At 32.3% G+C, this 22,776-nt stretch overlaps 1 long non-coding RNA gene across 1 annotated transcript; it reads right to left on the bottom strand.

Moving 5' to 3' along the window:
* Positions 1 to 17,340: 17,340 nt before the first annotated feature.
* LOC143052792 (uncharacterized) lies at positions 17,341 to 21,397 on the bottom strand. The gene is made up of 3 exons (XR_012971245.1): positions 20,984 to 21,397; positions 19,001 to 19,110; positions 17,341 to 17,408 (listed from the first exon to the last, which is right to left on the bottom strand). It is a non-coding gene; the product is annotated as an uncharacterized LOC143052792 (long non-coding RNA).
* Positions 21,398 to 22,776: the final 1,379 nt, after the last annotated feature.

The following is a 22,776-nucleotide window of genomic DNA, read 5'->3' on the forward strand; positions in this document are numbered from 1 at the left end:
ATTATTCTAAAAGGCCTTATAGTCATTGCCATTTTTTGAAATCTTTTACAATTTTTGTAATCTTTTACAAAAATCATCTCTGAAACTTCTGGGACTAATGTAACCGAACTTGACCACAATCATCATTTAGGTTCAAAAATGTGTCAGATAACCGTGTGTACAAACTAAAATGACTGGTATCGCTTCAAGTAGAACATAGCTTTGTCTATAATTTTTGAAACGTAAAAAAAAGAAAAAAATCTCATAGGAAAAATATATGTTCAGAAAAATCAACTCTACCAATAGTCAATATATACGTGAAGACTGTTAGCAAAATTCTGATAAAACTTGAGATAAATTCTGATAGGAGTTATTGCCCATGAATGACAAATTTTTCGATTTTATTTTTCATTATTTTTTTTAAACAACATAATAATATTTATTCATCTAATCTTGCTTGTTACAAATTTCAACAAGAATCCTAGCTTCTCTTGATTTACCCTGTTATTTTTCATTATTGACTTTTATCATGAAACTATGATATCTAGAGAAAATCATTTTTTGTTCTGCTATGCCTCATTACATAATGTATAATAGACACATAAACACTATAAATCACATATTCAATCAGCCAGGCAAGATATATATTAATAAGTCAAAGAAACTGAACAGACTAAAAGATCGGTAATACAAGATCAACAAAATAGAGATTTGTTACATGTTCTATTTTAGTCTTCAATGTTAGAGTGTTTCCTTTGTTTTATATGTCCTATGACCAAGATGAGCGATACTGGCTCTTATGAACCTCTAGATATTTGTTTATGATAATGATCTGTGTGTATATGTGTGTGTGGTCGTTAATTTAGTAAGAGTGACAAGCTCAAAGCTGTGTCAAAAGTTATTTTATTTTAATATTTTGACATAACGATAAGATAACTACAGGGTTGTTTTGGATGAATGAGATCTAGGTCTTTTATGAAAAGTATGTTAATGCATGTAATGTTAGTAAACAAACCTATAAACTATTTTGGGTCTCTTTCAAGGTCAAGAACCCAGAAATAACTTGTCCATGTGATTAAACAGATCAACAGTCCTATACTATCAAATCAACGGACATTTGTCTAAACACATCTAGCAAGAGTTTTACCGCTAATTGTTGTTACTACTTTTGAAGAACTTATCAATAACTTTTGTAATGTAATTTTTGAAAAGATTTAACATAAAAAAGTAGATGTGGTATGATTACCAATGAGAAAATTTACTACATTATTATGGGAATGTTTAGTATTAAATTTAAATTAAGACCCATTTTGTTACATCATGTGATCAATTCCATTTGGCAATCGCCAGTGGCAGTCAGCAGGGTTAAATAACATCAGTTGTTCGACCTGTTAGTCAAATGCGTTTTGTTTAGATATACTTTTTCACTTTTTTTTTGGTCTTTTAGAAAACGTTGTTTGTGCTGTATTTAGACCCTTCTACAAAGAAATTTGTTTTACATGCACATGTATAAAAATTACGGTTTTTATCCAACGCAATCATAGGTTTGAACGTAGTTTGCAATCTAGACTTTTATATATATATATTATATATGTAAATAAGTCAGTCCATGAAGTGCATTATTAAAAAACAATATTTTGGCGTCAACAGTACAAACTAAACGTGATCACCATAACATTGTTCGATAATGTAACCTTATAAGAGAATTTCAAAGATCAAATAGATATAGCTTTAGCGTTAGTTCCTGTGAAACACGTGTGTCGAGGTCAAACACAAAAAAAGGGAAAATGAAAGCAAGAACAAACCAAAAAAATAACAAGAGTTCCTTGTCATACTGCTGATACACAAAGAGAGGTACAAACCCTGCGGTAATGAAACACATTTTTGCATGATGGGAGCTTTTTTAATAATTGTATCCAGACACATTCAAGACCGAATATTAAGACATGCTGACATATGAAATAATTGTATGCGTTAAATTAACAGTTTTAGTACCTTTCAATTGACTACGAAGATTAATGGCGTCCAATTTCCTATTGTTGGTACACTTTATATTGTTTATACTCATAATTAAATTGAATTAAAGGAGTTAGGGACATTTAGGCTAAACGTTTATGTACAACGATATTAGTCTTTATTAAATTTTATATATTTGAGTATAATGTAGGTCACTACTCTGATAAAATACTGTAGATAGAGTAAAGGTAAACTTGTCCTGCTATAAAAAAACATTATGACACAAAATCTCAAGGACAGAAATATGAGAAAACATCTGACCATCGTATATCAATAACAAATAAGATATTTTAAGATATTTTATATAAGCATTTATCGCCCCTCCAACAGCGATGATTTAATTTAACATTTCTTAAAGTACTTTGTTAACTCTTCGTGTGAACTGATGAGGTCAAACAAACAACAATATACTGTAGAAATCTTCGTAGAGGATTTATTTTCGTTTATTTTGTGGAAAGAATATATCCACAAAATTAAAACCCCCACGACAATTTAACCTCCATATAATACTACTTACATTTAAGGGAAAACACGAAAATAAATTCCCATGAAATCTTATAGAGAGACAAAACCACGAAATTTTAACCCCACGAAAATTATTGTTTCTACAGTATACAAATTGTATCGGTTATATTTGCAAAATTGATTCCTTTGTTTACCATAGTATGTTTCATTAGATTTTTTTATCAGATTGTCCTTTTATTTAATACTAATGAATAAATCTATATTCAATTCTTATTCGCTAATTCTAACAAATATAAAATATATATATATATATATATATATATATATACAACTCGTCTAAACATCAACCCAACAATGTTAGATCTGTAAATTTGCTTTCGCAAATTTTTGGTTCTTCCCTTGCCGGGATATATATATATATAACAAGTATGAACTCGACAACTTTTAACATTGGCCAAATGTCAGAGATTGATTTGCGATAATATAAAATATTATCAAGTATTTAACGCACTATCAATAGAGATGAGTTAATTTTATCATGTCCGAAAGTACTTATTAACTCCACTTGTGTTCTGCAGATGTCAAACATAAACATTCTTCGACTTTCAAGATATTTTATTAGATATTTATAGTGTATAATATTTATAAATTAATATAAATAAGCTGGTCGTTGTAGGGTATTATTCAATAGCTATAATTTTGCGTCAACAGTTCAAACTACAACATGATCACCATTACAATGTTTAGATAAATCACCGCCTATAATGTCTCCTTAAAAAAGGATTCCAAAGATCAAATAAAGTCACGTTCTGGTTTCAACTATACATATAAGTTCCTGTGAGTCACGTATGTAGTTGTCATACACTTTTGCCTTAACATCTAAATGAGGAATAACAATAATGGCAGGGAAAAAAACAATAAACACAAACAAAATATAAACATGAAAGTAAAAAAAAAAAGAAATAACACGATTTCTCTATCTGACTGATGATACACAAACAGCGGTATCGATCATTATGTGATGAAAAAACATATGCACGAAAGAAGAATCTTTTATCATTTTAACCAGTTACATTACAGACCGAATATTTGGATATGCAAACATATAGAATAATGTAGACAGGGTTAATGTGTCCTGCTATAAAAAAAAATCAAAAAAAAAAAAAAAAAAATCATGGACCACATTATGACACAACAAAATATGAACTCGACAACTAATAACCTTAGACAATTACCCATACCGATGATCTAATTTGGCATTTTTTAAAGTAATGTTCATCTCTACTGAACGGTTGACGCCGTACAAAACAAAATGGTTTGATCGATTAGATTTGCGAAAACGGATACACTTTTTACTATAATATATAAATATATTCTGGATTATCATCGGTTCAAGGACATCATTCGAAAATATAAATCAACATGCAGACATCTTATACATTCAGGTATTTCACATTTAATCTTGTTTTTATAATATTATATACAAAGCAAAAAACTGTCGACATTCACCTAAAAACCTAATCAAACCTTTAAGCAGACTTATTCAAAAGGGATATAGTTATGATACTGTTGTCAGGTCATTGAAGATGGCATATTTTGGTATTAGTATTGATTCACTCATATAAGGTTTTTGCCTCGGAAATGAACACATTTATTCTAAAACCAGTTCTTGGCATTATACGAGTTATGTATTTCTTGTATATTTTATGATGATATGATACTAAACCCCTAACGGGGGGGGGGGGGGGGGGGGTGTTTGATGTTATGCTTTAATTGAGGTCTGGAGCTGGCATGTCAGTATCTGCTATTAGTCCTGTGATAATTTATGTTTCATTCTCATTTTGCTTAGTTTATTTTGTACCTATTCTGACATCGGACTCAGACTGAGCTCTATGTGTTTATTTATGTTTATTTATGTATCCCACCGCATTTTTGCGCCTGTCCAAAGTCAGGAACCTCTGGTCTTTGCTAGTCTTGTATGTTTTTTTTGATTTTAGTTAATTTTTATGTTTTGGAGATTAGTATGACGTCCATTTTCATTGAACTAGTACACATTTTTGTTTAGGGGCCAGCTGAAGCCCGCCTCCGGTGGCGGGTTTTTTCCGCTGTGTTAACGACCCATTGGAAGCCTTCGGTTGCTTTCCGCTCTTTGGTCGGGTTATTGTCTCTTTTACACATTCATAATTTCCGTTCTGAATTTTATATATTTTAAGGAGATTATCAAATTTTCATTACAAGTAAATACATAAAAGTTAGTTTAAGTAGTACTCGTTCATCCTAGGGCACCATATCAGATTAAATGTGGCAAGCTTATTTAAGGGCATATGATACCTTAAATTTAACGAAAAAGTTTAAAATTGTTATGTACTCGAATGGCTAAGTTTCACTTTAAAACCCGTGTACATAGACTTTCTTTTTAACATAAAATGTGTTTTATTCCTTTTGCAACATTGTTCATGAAATGTACTGCTATTGAATTATTGTTTTCCAATACTCTTTATCGTTTATGTAGTGACCTTAACCATGACATCTATCGTTATAATTTCGACAACCGCATAGTGAAGAAAAAGGGGCAACAAGTAATTAAGGATACGTTGAAAAATTCAACCTCATTTGCACTTAGTGGATAGTTGTCTCATTGGCAATCATGCCACATCTCCTTATTCATAAATATCTACTACACTACGTCTGTGTATGTTCATTATAGTTATTTCTAATATGAACTGTATATATAATATATATATATAAGTACGTCTGAGTCAGTGACAACTCTACAACAGATGTATCCATCCGATCGCCATCAATGATGGTGATATATGGCTGTGTACATAATTTATATACAACTCGTCTAAACATCAACCCAACAATGTTAGATCTGTAAATTTGCTTTCGCAAATTTTTGGTTCTTCCCTCGCCGGGATTCGAACCCATGCTACTGTGATATCGTGACACCAAATCGCCTGCACTGCAGCCGTCCCGCTAGACCACACGACCACCTGGGCTCTCAAAAAAAGAGCTTTCGGTGGGCATGTGTTACCTTTCCACGTCAGTTTTAATCTAGCGGCGTACTACAGTACATGATATATAAGGCATGAAGATGTTATTGTTACAGATCAGCTAAATTATCTATAGTAAAGGATCCTACAAATTAATGTAATATACAGTCACAGAAAATAATTATATTCATAAGTACGTCTGAGTCAGTGACAACTCTACAACAGATGTATCCATCGGATCGCCATCAATGATGGTGATACATGGCTGTGTACATAATGTATATACAACTCGTCTAAACATCAACCCAACAATGTTAGATCTGTAAATTTGCTTTCGCAAATTTTTGGTTCTTCCCTCGCCGGGATTCGAACCCATGCTACTGTGATATCGTGACACCAAATCGCCTGCACTGCAGCCGTCCCGCTAGACCACACGACCACCTGGGCTCTCAAAAAAAGAGCTTTCGGTGGGCATGTGTTACCTTTCCACGTCAGTTTTAATCTAGCGGCGTACTACAGTACATGATATATAAGGCATGAAGATGTTATTGTTACAGATCAGCTAAATTATTTATAGTAAAGGATCCTACAAATTAATGTAATATACAGTCACAGAAAATAATTATATTCATAAGTACGTCTGAGTCAGTGAAAACTCTGCAACAGATGTATCCATCGGATCGCCATCAATGATGGTGATACATGGCTGTGTACATAATGTATATACAACTCGTCTAAACATCAACCCAACAATGTTAGATCTGTAAATTTGCTTTCGCAAATGTTTGGTTCTTCCCTCGCCGGGATTCGAACCCATGCTTCTGTGATATCGTGACACCAAATCGCCTGCACTGCAGCCGTCCCGCTAGACCACACGACCACCTGGGCTCTCAAACAAAGAGCTTTCGGTGGGCATGTGTTACCTTTCCACGTCAGTTTTAATCTAGCGGCGTACTACAGTACATGATATATAAGGCATGCAGATGTTATTGTTACAGATCAGCTAAATTATTTATAGTAAAGGATCCTACAAATTAATGTAATATACAGTCACAGAAAATAATTATATGCATAAGTACGTCTGAGTCAGTGACAACTCTACAACAGATGTATCCATCGGATCGCCATCAATGATGGTGATACATGGCTGTGTACATAATGTATATACAACTCGTCTAAACATCAACCCAACAATGTTAGATCTGTAAATTTGCTTTCGCAAATTTTTGGTTCTTCCCTCGCCGGGATTCGAACCCATGCTACTGTGATATCGTGACACCAAATCGCCTGCACTGCAGCCGTCCCGCTAGACCAAACGACCACCTGGGCTCTCAAAAAAAGAGCTTTCGTCGGGCATGTGTTACCTTTCCACGTCAGTTTAAATCTAGCGGCGTACTACAGTACATGATATATAAGGCATGAAGATGTTATTGTTACAGATCAGCTAAATTATCTATAGTAAAGGATCCTACAAATTAATGTAATATACAGTCACAGAAAATAATTATATTCATAAGTACGTCTGAGTCAGTGACAACTCTACAACAGATGTATCCATCGGATCGCCATCAATGATGGTGATACATGGCTGTGTACATAATGTATATACAACTCGTCTAAACATCAACCCAACAATGTTAGATCTGTAAATTTGCTTTCGCAAATTTTTGGTTCTTCCCTCGCCGGGATTCGAACCCATGCTACTGTGATATCGTGACACCAAATCGCCTGCACTGCAGCCGTCCCGCTAGACCACACGACCACCTGGGCTCTCAAAAAAGAGCTTTCGGTGGGCATGTGTTACCTTTCCACGTCAGTTTTAATCTAGCGGCGTACTACAGTACATGATATATAAGGCATGAAGATGTTATTGTTACAGATCAGCTAAATTATCTAATATATATATATATATATATATATGTGGTCTAGCGGGACGGCTACAGTGCAGGCGATTTGGTGTCACGATATCGCAGTAGCATGGGTTCGAATCCCGGCGAGGGAAGAACAAAAATTTGCGAAAGCAAATTTTACAGGTCTAACATTGTTGGGTTGATGTTTAGACGAGTTGTATATATATATATATATATATATATATATATATAAATAAATCAGGAGATGTGGTATTATAGCTAAAAATGCAACTACCAACCAACGGTAAAATGAAAAGGTTATAAGGAAAGATAGCCAACCATACGGCCTTCAAGAATGATAAAACTAACACCGTATATTCGGCTTAAAAAAGCCCCGACATGAAACAATTTAGTTGGGAAAAACAAACCGCTTAATTTATGACTAAACAATTTTCGAAAATTAAATACGACAGACATGAAAAAACAACATCCACTTAATAACAGGCTCCTGACTTTGGAGAGGCAGAGAAAGAATGCGGCGGGGTAAAACATGTTTGTAAGCGTTTAATCATATTCTAACATGGGACAGTGGTGTTACAACACAACATAAGAACACAATATACACATTAGTTGAAAGGGGCTTATTACGATACAAAGTAGAATAAGATAAAAACAAAAACCACATAGACCGGACGTGGCAAGATATTAAAACATTCCCAACATCGCGATAGACACAGCGTAGAGGTCTGATAGTAATCGCAGCTAGTTCAAAGCAAACAATAACTAATAAACAATCGTGTATGCAAGACTAAAATATAAATCAGTATACAACCAACATCCAATTGATTTAGTAAAAAAACGTCATTCACAGTCAGAGAAAACATGATATTGTGCATTGTCGAAATATAGGTATCGAGAAACATTTACAAAATTGTTTACACTACAAAAAACTCCACTGTTCTATGTTTAATATAAACTTTAATGCTAAGTTTATTGGTAAAAGTTAAAGATTCCGTTAAAAAGAAATGAGAGATAAGTATTATTTAATAACAATTTTAAATATCACATAGATACACGTTTTAGTTTCTGAGATCAAAATAACTTCCTGTGATGCACGTGTGTCGAGGTCAAACATTTTTGTCTAAACAACAAACAAAATGAAAAACAAACCAACTTTAGATCTAGCATCAAACTAACATAAACATATACATATGTTATTATAAAAAAAAAAAATTAAAAAAAATCAATATTAATAAGTCCCTATCTTACTTATGATATCATGCATTACATCATGCATTTTATACTTTTCTATATCCAAATGTTCGGTCTTGAATGTGTCTTAGCAAAATTATTCCAGAAATTCCTATAGTGCGTATCCTTTTATATTACATAACCACAAATGAACTTGACAACTGATAACCTTAACCAATTGTCAGAGTTTTATCTAAAATATTATACAATTATTAAACACAATAACAACGGCGATAATTTTAATTAACAATTCTGAAAGTACCTTATAACTCTACTTTTGGACTGTTGACGTCAATCATGAAAATTATAAAACATTTTTTATCATGGTATATCTTGATTTTTTTAATGGATTGTCTCAATTTATTATACCATTGAGTTAATCTAAATCCGTGCATGTAGTCTTCTTTTTTTCCGTCTTTTCCTTTGAATGGTATGAAATATTTGCTGCCTGATATTTAGAATTATCATTGCATATGTTTTCATTTTTGTCATATAGCTGCTATAGTTCGAACTAAATATTTAACGGAGTATATGTCTATTTGGCAATGATTTATCCAAGTATTTCGATGTCTTCAATCTTCACTGCTTCGACGATCCACCTTACTGAAACACACATTCCTTATTATCTAAATTATAGATATTAAAAAATGATAAAAATTTGAAGTACAGGTTGTATTATCCAGAACTAACCGATCTTCAAAATTGGAGTATTTTAACCATACAATTGCAATGCATCTCCCTTGAACTATTATTCTGTTGTGAAAGACATTTTCTAAAGATGGATTTCTTTTATTATAGTTCTAAAGTTATCCAGTGAACAGACGCAACATATAGATGAGTGTCCTACATTAGTATTTAGTTTTAATAATTTGTTTTTTTTTCATGAGTTTCAGTATGCTTGCATTATCATGTTTTGAAATCTTCTACAAACAGCCGGAAGACTGAAACTATTTATCAAGTAGTGATAACTACAACCACTTGTTTTACACAACGCTGCTGTTTATGAAATATTTTTAAAATTTTGGACGAAGCACAATAACTGCCATTTCTTTTTATATATAAACAAGTATTGCGGGATCTGTTGACAGAGTAAATTATCAAATTACTTTGCAGTTTGGATGCATACTAATTGTTTGTTTTCTTGTTAATGTTGTAACGTGATTGAATCGTCAATTGGGATATACCAAGTAAGCCATAAGAGCAAATGATATAAACAGCATTCATGGTTGATGGCTTTGTATCTTATGGATACATCTAGAGAAGATACCATACAGACATTCCAAAATAATCAGTCCTTTAAGAACAGACAACATCATGGTCAAAAAGAGAGAGAGAAAAAACAAGAGGCGACAAACAACAATCACAAAAAGGTACACAAACAACTAAAGGTCGATAAAGACGAACCCCACCCAAAACCGGTGATGTGTAGGATAGGTTAGCAGTTCTTACTTCACTAATGTTGTTCCTGCATGTAAATCTTGTGATAAGTCGCACAACAGAGTGAAATAACACGAAATTACAGTTACGTTAAAAGGTATGAAATGTTATACATACACTGTAAATGACCACACTTAACACTTTTTTCAGAAAATTTTAGAGAACTACAAAAATTAAGAAGAAAATGCAAGATATCTAAAAATAATAAGTACAGCTACCTGCTGCAAAAATGGAGGTTTCATATTCATAATAAGTATAGGTCTGGCTAGATATGTTCTAATATTTAATGCCGAGGAAGGTTATGTGCACTGCTGTTTAAACACATCTGCTACTAGAAATATGTTAAGCTTGTTTTATAATTTTGGACAGTGATGGAATATAAAGTAGGTTATTTTCTTGATAATATACTGCTGACATGATAAGAGTGTCTAGACGAAACGCGCGTCTGGTGTATTATTTATAACCATGGTACCTTTGAAAACTATTGTCATGAAATATTTATAATCACATATGATTACAAAATTTCAAGGACATACAGATAAGAAAACATCGGACCATCATAAAAAATTATGACATTAACAAAAATGAACTTAACAACTGATAACCTTAACCAATTGTCAGAGTTTTATCTAAACTATTATGCAATTATTAAACGCAATATCAACGGCGATAATTTTAATTACCAATTCTGAAAGTACCTTTTAACTCTACGTGTGGACTGTTAACGTCAACCATGCAAATTATACAACATTTTTTATCATGGTATAACTTGATTTTTTTAATGGATTGTCTCAATTTATTATACCAATGAGTTACTCTAAAATAGTATATGTAGTTTTCTTTTTTCTGTCTAATCTTCAGACTTATCATTGTATATGTTTATCATTTATTTTATATAGCTGCTACAGTTCGAAAATAGTGTCTAACATAATAGATGTCTATTTGGCATTGGTTTATCCAAATATTTCGATGTCTTCAATCTTCACTGCTTCGAGGATCCACTTTACTGAAACACACATTCCTTTAAAGGTATTGATTTTAAAGATTGATAAAAAAATAGACGTATTATCCAGAACTAACCAATCGTCAACATTGGAGTATTTTAACGCTTAAATTTCAATGCATCTCCCTTGAACTATTATTCAGTTGTGATAGACGTGGTCAAGTAATTGCAGAAAGAAAGGTGGACATTTTCTAAATATGTATTGCCTTTTTTTAGTTTTCAAAAGTATATAGTGAACAGAAACAAAATATAGTTGAGTGTCCTACTTCAGTAAATACATTTAATTATAATATGTACCATGCATTACATGTTAGATATATGCAGGAATACAATTTACTAACCCGATCATTATTCTGACAGGAGTCGGGAAACACAAATTATATATTGCCCCCATACGAGTGTTGAACTTTACTATTATTTCAATTTTGTTTAATAAACTAGTAAGACATTGTAACTTTTTTTAAATGATAGTTTTAGGTACATTTGTTTTCGATTTTCACAAAATACGGCCGAGATTTGAGTCCTAACATATCCAAATTAAAAGGTATGTGTAAAAGAAAAGAGGGTATTTGCAAGTTATATTCATGACAGTATGAATGTTTTCTACCTCTGTTAAACCAAAGTTGTCAAAACATATATCATCTTTTTCCATCCATTCCTTGATTTGCACTACATTTGTTTTTTCATGGGTTTCAGTATGATTGCATCATCATGTTATGAAATCTTCCATCTGTCCAGTAGTGGTAACTAAAACCACTGGTTTATTTAACGACCGCTGCTTTAGAAACATGTTAAACCTTCTTAAAGAAGAACAATTGCCATTTCGTTTTATATAAACACAAGTATTGCGGGATTTGTTTTAACGTGATTGAATCCTCAATTGAGGTTTACAAAGTAAGCCATAAGAGCAAATCATATAAACAGCACACATGGTTTGTCTTTACACTGTAAATTTATTTAAAATCTTCGACTTGTACCATTTGCTTTGTATCTTATAAATACATATAGAGAAGAACCGATACAAGCATTCCAAAATAAAAGAAAATTCCGCGAAAAAGATGTTATCTTCTTTGGTCCCTACACTACGTGACGTCATAGGTATGCTTCCGGTGTCATACATAAACACCGGGCATTTTCTGGCTTCTGTGCCGCTTGAGAATGTAATAAAATTTGATAAAAAGAAGATTTTAAGGCGCAACAAGTGAGTTATTTGTTAATTATTGTAGAAATAACGTGTCAATACACTTGTTACAAATTAGATAACAGGCCCCAACCACAAGAGAAAGATCAGTACGCGTTGCAAAGAAAAACTGCGGTAACAACACAACTCGCAACAAATAGGCCACGCACATACAACTTTTTGCCATAAGAGAAATAGGTTTAACAACTTGTGAGACTTAGATATCGCTTGATATCAACTCTCGTTATTTAATTTCAATTGTAATAAACTCGCCATAGGCTCGTTTATTATTATTGATATTAAATAACTCGAGTTGATATCAATCGATATCTAATTCTCACTCGTTATGAAACCTATAATTATCCGTACATTGTATATTTTATGTTTTGGATTATATTTTTTATAGTGTTTTTGATCAGGAAAGTTTCTGCAGATATTTTCTTGTTTGTTTCAGTCATTTACCCTTGCGAATTTGAAGCTTCCATGTAGGAAACTATCAATCCAATTTATTTGATGTCTGAAGGTTTTCGCTATTTTCCTAATTGTTCGGTAGTTATTTCCTTTATTGTATGATTTTTGCCTTTCCTATACCAGGAAAACAGCTTGACAATTAGTGGTATCGTTTGGGATCTGGGGTGACTTGTCTCTTATTTTGTATATAATGGTTTTTTTTTATATTTTGCATTTTTTATACTTTGAGGATGAGCTAATGTGGTGAGTGTGTGTTCTTATGCTTAATTGCATTGTAGTAATTGTTTTTTGGAAGGTTAACTTTCTGATAGTTAGACCCATTACGGCAAATATGTGAAACTGGGTAGGCAAATGCTTTCATAAAATTGTACCAATACAGGACATGCAGACATACATGTGACATATACTATTGGTATCGGTATCGGATTCGACTTTGAACTTGTTAATTATTGGTAATTTGATTATGTGAAAAATAAAAGGGCTTGAAATGGCGTAATGTTTAATCAACACCATTGTCATATATTAGTTACATATACAGTTGAATTCTTTGATTCGTCGTTTTTACGTCATGCCGTCCAACAATTTAGACCTCGTTATTTTAATAGTATAGATAAATACCATGTGTCAATCATCTTGCCGTTGAAATAACTGTAATATGTATTTAAAAAAGAAATGCTTTTGACATGTGTTTGTAGGACAACAAAGATAAAGAAACAAACATGGCAAGTCAAACATTATGTATTCAACATGAGGAAAACAACATAGATTAAGCAGCAGAAACCAGCCAACATTCCGAGGGATGAGCTTATTAGGTTCTTCAGAATGATAGCAGTTAGTGATGGGATAATTTTGACGATATGAGTTCACAGATTACATTTAATATGAAAGAACAATACAAACAACACTAAGTATACCGACAAATGGACCCGGTGGTATGCGACCCTGCACAGTTGTGCAAGAACATATGCTGCTTCTGATAGGTAAAGCTTGAGTTATATGGGGACGAAGTCCCCAATAACAGTAGAAAAATCAATAAAAAGAAATTAAAAAATAAATCGGGGAAAATTTTCCCGAAATTTTCATTGTACTAATGAACTCAAAATCATTCAATTTTTTTATGTCGTGTTTTGAATTCCAACATCTGCGCAGAAATCTACAATGTGCTTCTTTTTTCCGGTCTTGTTTGTATGAATCTTTGAGTAAAATATATATCATTTATCAGTCTAGTATAAAATAGGAAGGAACGCAATACCAATTTCATTTTTAATAATTCCTTGATATGATAAACGTTACCTGATGATAGCGTTTCTTCACATGTCAGTGGGTAGGTATAAAAACCAATTTCAGAACTTTTAATATTAATATTTCTATATACGATGGATGCATACATCACTGTAACGTCGACCTACAACAGTTCTACGGTATTTTGGATCTCCATTGTCTGTAATATATTTGGAATAATTTTAAACAGTGTGTTTGTTTACACAAGCATCAAGATGAACGACAAGAAAAAACTTGTTGACAAAACGATGTTAGCTGTCACTGTTGTTAAATTATTCCAAGCATTTGTTACAATTGTGAAGTCATCATTCAAACATTCACTAGGCGAAGCGGATTTCGACATTTTTATACTGAACATCTTTGGTAGGTACCATTGTGCAAACCTCTTAGTTTTTATTATCCTAAAAAATAACAAGAATAAGAAATGATTTCCAGTTAATTACATTCTAGAATGAAGAATGTTAACAACTGAAGTAAAAAACAGCAGTATGTTCAAAAATATATGTATAAGATTTATTGATTTGACGAACTTAAAAATTGTGTGTTTAAGTTGTTTAAAGAATGTAACAGAAATAAATATAAAACTGATCAGTGTTTCACTTGTAACTGATGTATAAATAATACATTTATATTTTTTATTTATTTTATTTTGCACAATAAATGATTAATGCACATTTACAGATCTAGCATTGTTGGGTTGGTGTTTACACGAGGTATATATATGTACTGCTTAAAGACCAAACAGCCTATTGTTTATGCGCATCAACTAACGCAATAAATAATAATGAAGTAAAACATTTAGAGTATTGTCTTGTATAATATGTTATATCAAAGTGTATGTCATATACACATTTAGAGAATTGTCTCATATGATATGTTACATTAAGGTGTAAAATGAAATGTCATATCAAAATAAGTTAATAATTGAGAATTTATTTGATGGAAATCTTTTGTTTGTAAATATTGTAGGCAACATTTATCGTTACCTTTCTTTTTAGTAAACAGAAACTTAAGTAATGTGCTTGTGCTATCGTTTCTCCTATTTATCCAGTTGAATATAAATGAATGAGACGTTGTTTACTTGCCAATGATATAAGTATCCACCAAAGACAAACTGACGAATATACTAGCATCTATAACGTACGACAGTCAACAATGTGCGAATTCAAACCATATAGCAAGTTACAAAGAGACCCTACATATTAAAAATCTAAAACAGCAATAAATCAGAAAAACCAACAAATTTATATACAAAACAACGAAGGAAAACATTTATGTTTACAAAAACAAACGACAGCCACCGAATAACAGGCTTGGGACTTGGAACAGGCAAAAACACAATTTGATTGGTTTAAACATTTTCAGAAGCTTATTTGTCTATATATCATATTAATTCACATTTACATGTTTTACATATACGTTGGACTTTTTACTCGTGGACTGTTTACTTGGTGCTTGTTGTCCCTAACAATAACCAGGATGTTGGTTTTAAAGAATGTTAAAGTTGTACAGAATCCAAAGACACGAGTCCAGGTTTCACAAATATGCATGACAGTATCGATAACTTTAAATTTTGTGGCAACCATCACCTATGGAATTTCACTGTTTATCGTGAGCCCTATAAACACAAGTCAAGCGTATACTATTAATAGAACACTTACATTTATTACAAATGACGTTCCATGGATGTTTGTCATAATTCTGAATCTGGTTTTCGTTGTGTACATCACAGTGGTATTCTTTAAGACCGATCGATGCAGAATCCGCAATCCACGACAATATAAATACAACGATAAAAGCACACACAAGAGCAATGACAACGTTTCTCGAACACGACCACCTGGGCTGAGCAATAGCCAATCAAAAGTTTTTCCTCGAAGAATTCACAAAAGCTGTAGATCTGCATCACGTAAACTTCTCCGACAGGTGTTGATGTCCGTCATATTGTTACTTATTTTCAATATTGCCCCATGTACATATGTTAATGTATTGGAAATTTTAGTTGAGTACATAGGAAAAATTGCGACATATGTTTTCATATGTTTAACATATGTTTTTCATATGTTTGAAAACATATGTAAACATATGTTTAGGCCCGACATGAAAACATATGTTTTTGATCATATGAAAAACATATGTTAAACATATGAAAAACATATGTTTATAAAATCATATGAAAAACATATGTTTTTCATACATGTAAACATATGAAAAACATATGAAAAACATATGTTTTTTATAAACATATGTTTTTCATATGTTTTCATCCCAGACCTAAACATATGTTTTCATATGTTTGGCCTAAACATATGTTTTCATATGTTCGGCCCAAACATATGTTTTCACATGTTTTTATATTGGTCTTAAATAAATATTTTTTTATGTTTTTTTTTTTTATTTTTCAAATGCATTTATTTTTTCATGTATATGTATTTTTGTTTGGTTTGTTTTTAATGGTTATGTTTTTGATGTTTTTCTTCTTCATCATCTTTTTTTCTGTCAGGAACTCATTTTGAGTGTAAATACTTCAATATGATGATTTTAATAACCCCAAATACTTGACTCCACAGAAAATACATGGCAAAATCAAAAGCTCTTAACATATAAAAAGCAACTGTATACATAAGCATTCCTTTATGCAGAAAAATAATTATCACAGTCAGTGCTCCATAATTTGTATTGTATATCTAGTAAAACTTTTTTTTATTAAGTTGTTGTCTCTTCTATTTTCATATTTTTGTCTCTTTCACATGCTCATTTCTATTGCCTATGTTCTATTTTCAAATTTTTGTCTCTTTGACATATCCCATTTCTATTGTCTATATTCTATTTTCATGGTTTTGTCTCTTTGACATATCCCATTCTATGTTTGCCTCTTTGACATACCCTAATTCTATTGCCTATATTCTATTTTCATCTCTATGACATTTCAAATTTTTATTGTCTATATTCTATTTTCGTATGTTTGTCTCTGTGACATACACCATTTCTATTGTTGATAATCTATTCTAATCTGATGTATGTGATATTTCTATTGTCTATATTCTATTTTCCTCTGATGTCTGTGATATTTCTATTGTGACAGTCTATATTCTATTTCCCTCTGATGTATGTGATATTTCTATTGTCTATATTCTATTTCCCTCTGATGGATGTGATATTTCTATTGCTATATCACCATACACATTGATATGTGATTGTCTACACTGCTAGCTATTACAGGTGCTAGTGTATGCTGCTGCTTTTGTGGCCCTTAATGGCTTGCTGTTTCGTGTGAGCTCTGTTTTGAAAACTGTATTTTGACCTGTAATGGTTTACTTTTACAAATTATGACCTGGATGGAGAGTTGTTTCATTGGCACTAATACCACATCTTCTTATATCTATAATTAAGAAAGACAACTAGATTGACTTTTGAGTTCAATATTGTATTAATTTAAAATGAATGTTCTTTGGTTCTGTTTCTTTACTTTTCAGTTCCTGAAAATAAAAATAACAGAACAGAGTTTCAATGTCCACTGAGTTGCACATATTTTATTTAGCAAGGAGCAATAATTAAAACTAGAGGCTCTAAAGAGCCTGTGTCGCTCACCTTGGTCTATGTGAATATTAAACAAAGGAAGCAGATGGATTCATGACAAAATTGTGTTTTTGTGATGGTGATGTGTTTGTACGTCTTGCTTTACTGAACATTCTTGCTGCTTACAGTTATCTCTATCTATAATGAACTTGGCCCAGTAGTTTCAGTGGAAAATGTTAGTAAAAATTTACAAATTTTAAAAATTGACTATAAAAGACAATAATTCCTTAGGGGGTCAATTGATCATTTCAGTCATGTTGACTTATTTGTAAATCTTACTTTGCTGTACATTATTGCTGTTTAAAGTTTATCTCTATCTATAATAATATTCAAGATAATAACCAAAAACATTAAAATTTCCTTAAAATTTACAATTTAGGGGCAGCAACCCAACAACGGGTTGTCGGATTCATCTGAAAATTTGAGGGCAGAAAGATCTTGACCTGATAAACAAGTTCACCCTGTCAGATTTGCTCTAAAATGCTTTGGTTTTTGAGTTATAAGCCAAAAACTGCATTTTACCCCTATGTTCTATTTTTAGCCATGGCGGCCATCTTGGTTGGTTGGCCGGGTCACACCACATATTTTTTAAACGAGATACCCCAATGATGATTGTGGCCAAGTTTGGTTTAAATTGGCCCAGTAGTTTCAGAGGAGAAGATTTTTGTAAAAGTTAACGACGACGGACGACGACGATGGACGCCAAGTGATGGGAAAAGCTCACTTGGCCCTTTGGGCCAGATGAGCTAAAAAGGCACTTGAATAAAATTATAAATAAAAAAGTGTGCTTGGAAAAAAACTTCTTTTTCTTGTATACGAAATATTTCAAACAGACCTGCAAGGGCATTACTTACAGTATAATATGTGTTTTATAAAAAATTGAACCGATGAGAGGGCTTACAAGGCCATTTTCCTTTATTTAATATTTTCAAGGGGCATAACTCTTTTGAAAATAGTCAATCGGTCAAAAGTAGTGAACTTGACAAGTTGAAGGTTACTTTATGGTATGGATTTTGATTATTGTTCATTGCTGAACAGTGACCAGTAAATGTTTTATCTTCGTTCTTTAGTTTTTTAATTGATAGTTGTCACATTGAGGAGCATACGCCATCTCCTTATATCAATATTCTAGTTCTTTAAAAAAGCTCTACGGTTAAAAGAAAATTATCAAATTAATTTTTCTTGTTTATTTTAAGGTACAGTGGCAAATATTTAATGTATATATTCAAGACAAGAACAACTTTTGATCATGTTAAATATACAATTCATAATATACGGTCTGTGATGCAAATGCTATAATCATTTGAGCTTCTCATTTCTCATGCGTGTGCAGCAGAAGCAGATGAGACTGGTAAGGATTCCTCGATGCATACTTGACATCAAAAAGACAGAAAAATAAACAACTGTATACATGTACAATTACACTTGAAAAAGTTTTGAATAGATAACATTAAATTATTTAAATCAAATACAATTCTACATATGAACTTACTTTGATACCAGTTTTTTTTTTACAGGACATCTGCACCTACATGTACATGTACACCGTAGCATGTACCCCAGTGATTCTAATACTGCACTTTACTTTCATTTGGTAACAAGCTAAAATTATAAATTTTAAGTTAATCCAAAAGTCCAGACAAAAACTAAATGTACATGTAGTATGAACTGATGCTCACTAATTAATACTTTTACTTTTGAGTTAATGGAAACAATTCATAAACAATCAACAAATATATGTATAGCATGAACTTTTCATATATCATGTATATATAAAAAACTATTCTTCTGCCTAAGTTTTAAAAAATCCATTTAGGCATTAACTCTGGTTTATTAAATCTTGAGTTGCTGTTTCATAGGCAAAATTGTTGAAATACAACATTTATATATAAATATTAAACTCATGAACATAACATGTTGTCATTTGTGTTACCATCTGTATACTTCATGCATTTAATTAAAGAACAGTGTTTCAATGTACCTCACCAATTGATGGATATATAAAATTTGCTGTCAAAAAGCAATAACCACAACAAATAAGTATGTTCTTTTTTTTAAACATTTTTCATAAATTATAAAAATGATCTACAAGAAAAGTAGACATGTGTGGGATGCAATTCCTTACAAATTCAATATCTATTTCCAAGAGGCAAAACTCCTGTAAACATATTTTATTAATAGCCTGTTAAGTTTCTCTTTATCTTCTTTAGTTCTTGCTCAAAACACAAAAGAGGAAAAGATTGAAAAAATTTACGAGAAAGTTGTTAAAAATTGACTATAAAGGGCAACAACTGCTTAAGGGGTCCATTGAAAATTTGGTTATGTTGACCATTGTAGATCTTACTTTGCTGAACACAATTGCATGAAACTTTTCAAAAATAAAAAATTTGAAAAATTTTGAAAAAAAAAGGAATCCCTTAAAAAAGTTGTAAACAAACTATCCCCCCCCCCCTAAACTTATTGAAATCTCCATTGGAGCAATAACCCTAAAACTCAATCCCATCCTTTCTTTTGTAGTATGGAAACTTGTAGTACAATTTCAGAGAGATCCATACACTTGATGGTGGATCCAGAAATTTTCATATGTGGGGGCCCAGTGACTGCCTAAGAGGGGGACTGATCCGGACATGCTTCAGTGTTTCCCTATATAATCAACCAAAATTTTCCCAGAAAAGAGGGAGGAGGGAGGGGGCAGGGCTGTCTGGGCCTCCCACCTTAATCCGCCTATGAGTCACTTAAACACAAGTTATTGTCTGGAAACTAGAAACATGCTTCTTTTTGGCCCCTAATTCCTGCATATTTTGGGCAACTAACCCAAAACTATCCCAGCCTTCCCTTTGTTATATGGAACATTGTGGCACAATTTCAGAGAGATCTATACAATTACACACAAGTTATTGTCTGGAAACTAGAAAAATGCTTGTTTTTGGCCCCTTATTCCTAAACTTTGGCCCCATGACCCCTAAACTGAATCAAAACCTTCTACTTGTGGTTTTAAACATTGTGGTACAATTTCAGGCAATTGAAATACTTGTAAACAAGCTATTATCCTGAAACTAGAAAAATGCTTGTTTTTGGCCCATTTTGGGCCCCTAATTCCTAAACGGTTGGGACTTCCGACCATCATCCCCAAAATCATCCCAACCTTTGTTTGTGGTATTGGACCTTCTAAACAAAATTCATAAAGATTTATGCACTTAAACCTAAGTTATTGTTCGGAAACCAATGTGTCTTCGGACGCTGCAGATAACGACAACACCTTACCATTATACAATCCCCAAAAATTGTTTGTGGTTGTATAAAAAGAACAAGCAATGGAGTGTATATAGAGCTTCCAATGCTATTTTCAATAAAATGGTCCAGTAGAAAAAATATTTTTTCACAGCTTACACGAAATCAAAATGTGTAACATGTAGATAGTCTGACAACAACAAAATATTCAAACAAAGTTATCCTTTTTATTACATGTACATACCTCTCGTCATAAAATAATTGCCGGCTGCTCTTCATATGCACATAAATCAATATGAAAATCTATGAATCCATCATATAATCTAGAAAGCAATGCCTCAAAGAATTCCATTCTGTTGCTTAACTTCTTCTTCTTCTTGAAGTACATGTACTTCCATAGAAAATGCTAAAAGAAATAATGTAAAATGAAATGAAGTTAAAATATCTGACAAATTGCCTTAAATATTTTTATACATGTTATATGGCAAAATTGGCTTATTTTGATCTTTTAAAACAAGACCAACAGATCTAGACTTGCCCAGAAAAAAATTATACTAGTATATATACATGTATAATATAAAAGTATTAAATTATTTAAATGTTCTAATCCATCTTATTAAATCCATATGCTTGTTGTATGAATTCAACTTTATATGTGCAGTACTTAACTAAATACACAGCCTTTATAACTAATTTTCAAATTAAATGTATACATTTTTAATCAACCATGGTAACTTCTTTAGTCAATGAGACAAGGGATTTCAAGGGATTAAACTTAGCTGTTACATTTGTACATGTACATGTATAACATGTAAGGCCTAGTTACCATGGTTATTACAGACATGTATTAATGTATTACATGTTTTATATGAGACAGTTTGGTAATTACTGAAAAGCAAGGGGGTGTTAAATTTTAACCTTGTCCATCCGTCAGTACATACATGTACATTTAGTTGTACATGTATGTCCCAAAAAATTGGGTGGTCACTGGTGTTACTTTTACCTTTCTTCAGTTATGTATTGGCTATTGCTGAATTTTTATTGTTCTTTTCTCTCTAATTTTAGTTTGCCTCAACCAAATGTTATAAACTTATATACACACCACTTAATTCCACATCTATAAATTCAGATCGAGTTCATATTTGGTGGCATCACTTTTACTGTTCTTGATTTATACCCTTTACAAATTGAAAAATGACTGATTTTTTTGTTTCCGTTTTCTTATTGTAGTTTCCGTTTGTTTTGACCAAATGCAACGAAAATTACAAACCAGTGGCGGATCCAGAACTTTTCCTAAGGGGGGACCCTCTCCAGTCATGCTTCAGTGATTCCCTATATAATCAACCAAATTTTTCCCACGAAAGGGGGGGCCTGAGCACCCCCCTGGATCCGCCTATGCACACAATGCTTATATTAAACCACATAAAATTTACACTTTGTAACACAGATCAAGTTTTGAATTCTAGAGGAATTACTTATACATTTCAAGAGTTATGCTCCTTTACAAATGAATTAATAAAATTATTGATTTTTTGTTTCCACTCTCTTTTGAAATTTGAAGTTACATGTACATGTATACAATAACTAGAACACACCCGTGATATCACGGGTCCGTGACTGATTGAAGTATACAACTATGCGCAAGCCTTATTTGAGTATTAGTATTGTCATCTGATAAAGTCATGTCGATTATAAGATACACAGTTTTTCTCTGCTTTCAAGTCTTTCTGTTTGAACCCGTTGAACTGGAACTTATCAGTTATTGGTAATATTAATTATTTTGAAAACAAAAGGTCCTGGAATGGAGTATTTTTTAATCAACAGCATTGTCCTATATAAGTTATAAATAAAGTTGAATTCTTTGCTTTGCTGTTTTACGTCATGCCCACCCAGGCGCAGATCCAGAGGGGGGGTTCCGGGGGTTGGAACCCTCCCTTTTTTTTTGGACGATCAATGCATTTGAATGGGGACATTTAATTGGAACCCCCCCTTTTTAAAATGGCTGGATCCGCCCCTGCCACCAACAAATTGAAAACT

This window comes from Mytilus galloprovincialis, chromosome 11 (genome assembly GCF_965363235.1).
Source record: "Mytilus galloprovincialis chromosome 11, xbMytGall1.hap1.1, whole genome shotgun sequence".
Classification (NCBI taxonomy): Eukaryota; Metazoa; Mollusca; class Bivalvia; order Mytilida; family Mytilidae; genus Mytilus; species Mytilus galloprovincialis.